At 39.2% G+C, this 7,333-nt stretch overlaps 1 pseudogene across 1 annotated transcript; it reads right to left on the reverse strand.

Moving 5' to 3' along the window:
- Positions 1-260: 260 nt before the first annotated feature.
- On the reverse strand, positions 261-6,745 carry LOC149827527 (putative pectinesterase/pectinesterase inhibitor 12 pseudogene; annotated as a pseudogene). The gene is made up of 3 exons (XR_016434681.1): positions 5,764-6,745; positions 2,749-3,240; positions 261-702 (listed from the first exon to the last, which is right to left on the reverse strand). The product of XR_016434681.1 is annotated as a putative pectinesterase/pectinesterase inhibitor 12 pseudogene (transcript).
- Between the last annotated feature and the right edge of the window lie 588 nt (positions 6,746-7,333).

A 7,333-nucleotide genomic window follows, 5' to 3' on the forward strand; every position in this document is an offset into this window, starting at 1 on the left:
TCACCCTGATCCTCTTATTGGCAACAAAAAATATGTTTAATTAAAGTTAATTAGTCATCATTTTCAACCACTTTTATCCATACCAAGTTCAATCTTAAAAAGAAAGTTATGTTAAATTGTAGTATCATAATTTACTACTTTGACAGGAAGTAGCTAATTAAAGTTCAAATTATTTCAGTATAACGAATATGGAGAAGTATTGGAAAATAAAAGGAATACAAGCTTAAGTTAGTGGAGATGAGATTTACGAGGATCTGTTGTTTTAAACAAGGGAAATGCATGTATCCTTCTTCTATGTAATACAACACTGGATTCTCAAATTTACAGAGAACTTTCTTTTTGCAGGAAAAATTTACAGTCTGACTTGCCAACACGATCATAGTTCAGATTAAGGCTGATCGTAGACAGCTATTTTATGGGGAGTATTCAGTGACCAACATTTTCTTTTTTATTTATAACCCAAAGAAACCGCACCCGGAAGAAGACCTCCAGATCATGCTGACTCTTACAGGCCATCATTATAAGGTACCGAAGTAGAGTCCAACCACCGGTCACCAAGAATGAGAGAAGGAACTGTGAAATGTGTGGCATCATCATAGGCCATAATGTGGTAACCCGGCCAGTTGACACGGTTGGCATTGTCCGAACCCGATCCATTGTTAGCATACTCTCCATAGTAAAGGGTGCTTAAGCCAATGTCCCCTGTACAAAATTAGACAAATTGGCAATTCCTGGTGTGTTGGCTAGAAACAAGAAAACTACCCCATGAAAAATTAATCAACAGGAGAAAATAAAATTGAATTAAGGTACAATGATCTTGTTTTAATAATCCTCCAGCAACCACAAAAACATATAGATAATTGAGACCAATATGTTACTTTTGGGAGTATATCTATATCTATCTATATATATATATATATATATATATATATATATATATATATATATATATATATATATATATATATATATATATATATATATATATATATATATATATATATATAAAGAGAGAGAGAGAGAGAGAGTCACTGGAATATGAGAACTAATGTGTGAACTGCGATTTTCATGGATTTTTTGTTCTTTTCTCTTGAATCTAACCATACAGATGTGATCAAAATGCTTGGTTTTATAAGAACCTACTCTTGAAACGTCCAATTTTGATGCATAAACAAAAATTTTTAAGGCTTTAAAATCAATGGTTCATAATCTTCATAAATATTCAAGCATTCAAAAATCACATTTTTTCATAAAAAATACAATTCCTAGCAAATTCACCATGTCAAGCACATCCACATGGTTGGATTTGCAAAAAAAGTGTTAGAAATGCCCATATTTCTAGTTGATCATATTCTAGTTCTCATAATTCATCCATGCTTGATGAAAATGCATGTGCGCTGACCACCCATCATGCGGGCTTAATGGACGGTCAGCGCGCAAAAAATGTAAAAAAAATAAACACAAAAGAATGTGTTTTTGGTCTTTAACGATGCATAAAAATGCTGTTAAAACCCCAAAAGATGCGTTAATTTATTTTTAGTGACATTTTCAAGTGCCACTAAAAACCTAAAAATACATTTTCAGTGGAGAAAAAATATTGAGCGTCCATTGTGCATGTGATGGACGCTCTGCAATAGTCTGTTTTCATCAAACACATATCGATTAAGCACATACCACTCACTGTATATATATATATATATATATATATATATATATATATATATATATATATATGTGAATGAAAACCTCCCCAATGGAAAACTCTCCCAAACCTCTTCAATGGACGTTTTTATTAGATTTTTAGTATTTTTTTATTTTGACCATACAGATATGCGAGCTTGATTTTATAAGAATCAGTTCTTGTAACCTTTGATTCTGATGCATGGATAGGTTTTTATAAGTTTCAAAATCAACAAGATACAATTTTCATAAATTTTTGAGTTTCCAAATACCATTTTTTCTATCCAAAATTCATGATCAAAGTATTGATTTATAGTAAATCAATCATGATGAATATATCTATCCTGTCAGAATTTAAAAAAAAAAAAACCACCAAAAATTTTCATTGGAGAGGTTTGGGAGGTTTTCATTCCCCATATATATATATATATATATATATATATATATATATATATATATATATATATATATATATAGAGAGAGAGAGAGAGAGAGAGAGAGAGAGAGAGAGTGAGTTTGGGGGATACACAACATTTGGGTCAGGATGGGCGGGCACCCTGGCTAGCATGTAGCTCCGTCACTAGGATAGGGCACAGTCTCCTTCATCCCAGGTTTGCGACTCACTGGATGTGCGGGTGTCTTTAGATGGCACGCTCCATAGGGCTTAGGTGTCGGTGACCCCACCTAGAGATCATCAGCTTCGGTGGGAAACTTCGGCATAATAATAATAATAAAAATAAAGGCAACCCTTGCAATTATTCATGACGCAGTTGACTCGATGCATATTTGCTCAAATATCTTTTTTGCATAGTGAGAATTAGAATAAGGAGTGCCCACTTTCTTAGTTTTTGTTTCCTATGGGCCGGTCAGACCTAAAATTGATAGGAATCTCTAATATTGCAAAAGAGCCAAATACAAGACTCCACCGATCAAACTGTTCAATGAACTTGTTGTTTATGTGTTCCCTGTTTTAATGCATTATAGAATGGATTTTGGATTTTAAGTTAATTACTAAATTGTCATTTAAGACTTTGGTCACTATGGCTACTAGAAGAGAAAGCAAGTTACCTGACCATGGTGACCATCCTGAAGGATCAACATGCTCACCAAGGTAAGACTCCATGAAGGCAGTTCGCGAATAGATCCTCCATGGCCGGCCAAGGTAGGTCTTGACACTTCCCAGGCTGGCTTGTAGGAGATCATCTGGTTTAACTATGCAGCCTTGTATTGAGAATCCAGTGTTCTGGTTTGGATTGGATCTTCCTTGTGCGGTGATGGCATTCGACTGGCCAGCCATTGGCTTCGTCGACACAATCTGGCATGCCTGGAAGACGGCCGCTGCATTACCAAAGATGAAATCAACGGTGCCCGAAATCGTGTTCTCCCGGTAGAACTGCCGGAGTGAATGAGCATATAGAGTGTCTTGATATCCCTGTATGCTGCACCTGTAGATCGCGGATAGGTCGGAACCCACACGGAGGGCAACAGCTTGACCTTTAGATGCACCAGCTGTGTTTCGGATAGTTATATCGCGTGCTAGAAATCCCTCGCCGACCACAGCTGCACATTGCATGGTTGTATGTATCATTCCCTTTTGAACTAGTACTAACACTTTTAAGAAACAATTCTAATGAAATCATGAAATTGGTCATGTTTCGTGAGATGCCAAACACATCAAATATGGTTTGCATATCAATAAGAAATTATCAAAAACTTCATATTTAAGGGACTCTGCAACCCCTTGGTCGAGTATGCCAATTGAGTCAGAGCCTTCTTGAATGAAACTGAACATGGACTTGTAGTAAAAGCCCCAGGCTCGTAGGGGTCCCAATGGTTCAGCAGAACCCAGTTCCTTTTAGGCCAGACCCATGCTTGTACTTGGTCCTACTGTTCTTTCCTTCGAAAAGAAGAACTTGGAGCGGGTTCGTTTGGTTGCTTGTGGGGTGCTGTGAAAATGAGATTCACTTTCTAAATCTCATGAGAACTGGAATCTCACGAGGTCTCATTTGCAAAGGCTTGCTTTTGGGGTGCTGTGCACATCTCATGAGAACTCGAATCTCACTTTTGGTTGCTTTGGGGGTGCTGTGCAAATGAGATTCACTTTCTAAATCTCCTGAGAACTCTAATCTCATGAGATCGAACCAAACTTACCCAAGTGCGCTTTGACACCACTGGATTACTGGTGGGGCCCGGAAGAGCTTCCTTGCAATCTCAGGTCCATGGAGCCTTAGCTGGTGATCCAACCAAGGTTGCCTTTATATAGACTTCCTATTCAGAATGAATGGCATCCGGTGCCCACACAGAAGAGTTGCTCTTTTCACAGCATTATTGAGGGCCTTCTCATTAGAAGCATGAGGGCCATCTTAAAAAGGCATGTGAAACCCCCCACAAGACCAAGAAAAGGCTGTCAATTTGTTCGCTTGGGGGGGGGGGGGGATTGGATGCCCTTCGTCATGAGGATAAAGCTACAGAGGCAGCCAGCTTGGAAGAACCACAATATTATCAGCTGCATTTAATTGTTGTAGTGAGTCTCCATATATAACCAATCAACAAGCTCAGACATATTTATCTTGCCGACACAAGAGATATGTGATCTATAAGAATACGTTTGGATTGGGGCCCTCTTTTGGATAACTATACCTATGCCCAGCTGAATTGGTTCATGATTGACTTGGTGATGCAATTCCTTTGTAAATTCTCTGATATTAAGACGAAACTTCTTCGTCTTTTCTGAACTCTTATTAATAAAACTTTCTTATTCTAAAAAAATAATAATAAGACCAGACGTGGATCTCCCTATCATGCTTGATTTAGTGGGAAATGACCTTTGGATTATGTCTTTTGGATGAAAAAATGTGTTTTTTGGAGTAAAAAAAATCAGTGTATTTACAACCGTCCAATATTTTTCGTCACAAAAATAAACCTATCCACAGGTTGGATTCTAGTGATTTCAGCATCTAAATCGCATCCATAGTGTCATTTCGACTAAAAAATAAAAAAACAAAGTTCGCTAACTTGTTTGCACATACAAACGATTGTAGCAAACTTTAACCCACGTATGCATTTAGTACTAACAAAGGTACAGCACTATTCAGCCATATAGTTTCCTTTCAAGAGTCTGATCATATAGATGTGTTCAGCATAACTACTTTCCAGCATAATTATGTGACTTGAATTGTAAAATGTTGGTGCATTATAGACAAATTCCTTTACTAATAATATATATATGGGTAATACATGTGTGTTAAATGGGTAGGGTGTTAAATGAAATATGCTAATAGATTTTCAGTGTTTTTTAGCAATTTCAATCCCATACATATCTTCAAAATGATTGATTTACTAGAAATCAATACTTGGATCATGCATTTTGGATGAAAAATTGGTATTTGGAGCTTCAAAAAATTATGAAAATTGTAGTCTGTTGATTTTTGAAACCTTATAAGAACCTATCCATGCATGGAATCAAATGTTCCGAGAACTCATTCCTATCAAAACAAGCACATAGATCACATCTGTACATTTAGAATTTAGAAATGACCTCAAAATTTTAATAGCATATATATATGCCTATCATATAGAAATGACCTCAAAAATTCTACCCTACTGCCAGCCTACCGGCATTTGAAAGGTTTTTTTATTTTCTCTAAAATCTGACCATACAAATGTGATCTACATGCTTGATTTTATAGGAATAAACTCTTGAATTATCCGATTCAGGCTGGCGCAATGCATGGCCGTTTCCAATTTATATTGATTCATCGATCCCTAAGCAAACAGACCTACGACAACCCGCGCCATCCCAGCTCTTACTAGTGGAACCTAGCAGAATTTTCCGACCTTTTTGTGTCAAGTAAAGATCTCCTTTATTCAGAGAGAGTGCTTCACAAAATAAAATTCTTGATGCTATTGAATGTGCCTGAACCAAACACGCTAAAAAAAGGTGGGAATTACGCGAGTGGATTGATGGACAACCAGAACTTTTTTTTTTTTGAGAAGGCAAAGATAGCCCAGAAGGGTACTCAAATTCGAGCTCCTAATCCCAAGGAGTTAAAATGAGAGAGAGAGAGAGAGAGAGAGACTCACCAAGGGTAGCTGACCTAAAGGTGGTCCACCCATCACCAACGCTTCGGCTGCCTGTGATGATGGTGCGGTCTACTCCATCCCCCAACAAGGCCACGTATGGCTTGTTCCTTGGTATCTCTACGTGCTCATCATAAACCCCCTCCCTTACATAAACCACCAACCTGCTCAGGCTATTCTTGGGCACGGCCAGTATGGCGTCTGAGACAGTGGTGAAGTTGCCACTCCCATCCTGAGCAACGATCAGAATAGAATTGGGGTCATACCCACCTGACCCTGAGCTCTGCAGAAGCTTCCTGTTCTTCATACTTATCCATGAAGGGAACTCCAGCAGCTTCCGGTTGTTCGTCTTTGCCGCCGAGTTCTTCTTCGTCGCGCCTTTCGCGAAGACGGCGAGCGCGTTGCTTACAAGCTCATAGATCGAATTCAAGCTAGCTTCGAAGAGCAGCTTGAAGAGGCCAGATGCGGACTGTAGCCCTTCGAAACATGTATCTTTGTTGGTGAGCGCCGCGCTGAGCTTGGTGAGAACGTCCTGCACCTCGAAGGACTGCTTGTTGGATTCGGAGATGGAGGATTGGAGGAGGTCTAGTGTGATGTAGTGAAGTTCCTTGCAGTCTTGGATGGTCCCCTTGAGCTTCTCAACGATGCCGGCCGACTCTAGAGTGGCGATCGTGCTCGTGAGCTTTGATGCCTCCGAGTAGGCCTGCTGGAGGGCCTGCTTGCCAAAGATGTGGATGGTGGGTATGATGGTTACTGGAGGTTTGATGGTTACTGGAGGTTTGATGTTTATTGAGGGGATGCCAATGTTGAAGAGCTTGGATGTTTCAATGCAGCGAGATGGGTAAGGTGTGGAGTTGCAGAAGGATGTTAAGGAGGTGATTTGGTAGTTGTTGAAGGAAGAAGAAGAAGAGCAAGGGATGATTAGGGTTGAAAGAAGGAGCGATGCTATGAGAAAGGCAAGGCTGGTACTGTTTTTGGAAGCCATGAATATGCTAGTAGTAGTGAATGGAGAGAGGATGTGCTCATTTGAGAAATATATATATAGAGTTTTTTCACTTTTGGTAGTGATTTTTTACATGAATTTTTCAGCATTTTTAGTATGACCCATCTTGTCCTTAAAGTGATTTGTAATGACAAACTTCTTACCATCTGGTTCACTTGGTGTACTTTTTATCGCCAATCAAGCTGGGGTGGGTGCCGCATTAACAATGAGTTTAGGGAGAAGTTAACACCAAGAGCAGATGTCATTAGTCTGCAAGTCAGATCTGTTTTAACATTAAAAAACTTTATCCCAAATAAGCTAAGGCAACCTCACCCCCAAGGGCTTTGGCACAGTGGACGGGTTTCATTCCCATGAGTGTCAAAACCCTTGCATTAATAAGGTCAAGGGATAAGTCCTTACTCAGCTGAAGCCGGGCAAATCCCTAGGAGTAAGGGGTGCACCATGGGTTTACACTGGCGACATTAAGTATATATGGCAGTCTGAGCCAGCATGTCTAGGTCTCTGATCTCGAGGTCGGTTTCTAGGGTCATGAAAAACATTAAGCTAAGGCAGCCTCACTATCTAAACTAG

The sequence above is a fragment of the Nuphar pumila genome, chromosome 10 (genome assembly GCF_984573655.1).
Source record: "Nuphar pumila chromosome 10, dmNupPumi1.hap1.1, whole genome shotgun sequence".
Taxonomy (NCBI): domain Eukaryota; kingdom Viridiplantae; phylum Streptophyta; class Magnoliopsida; order Nymphaeales; family Nymphaeaceae; genus Nuphar; species Nuphar pumila.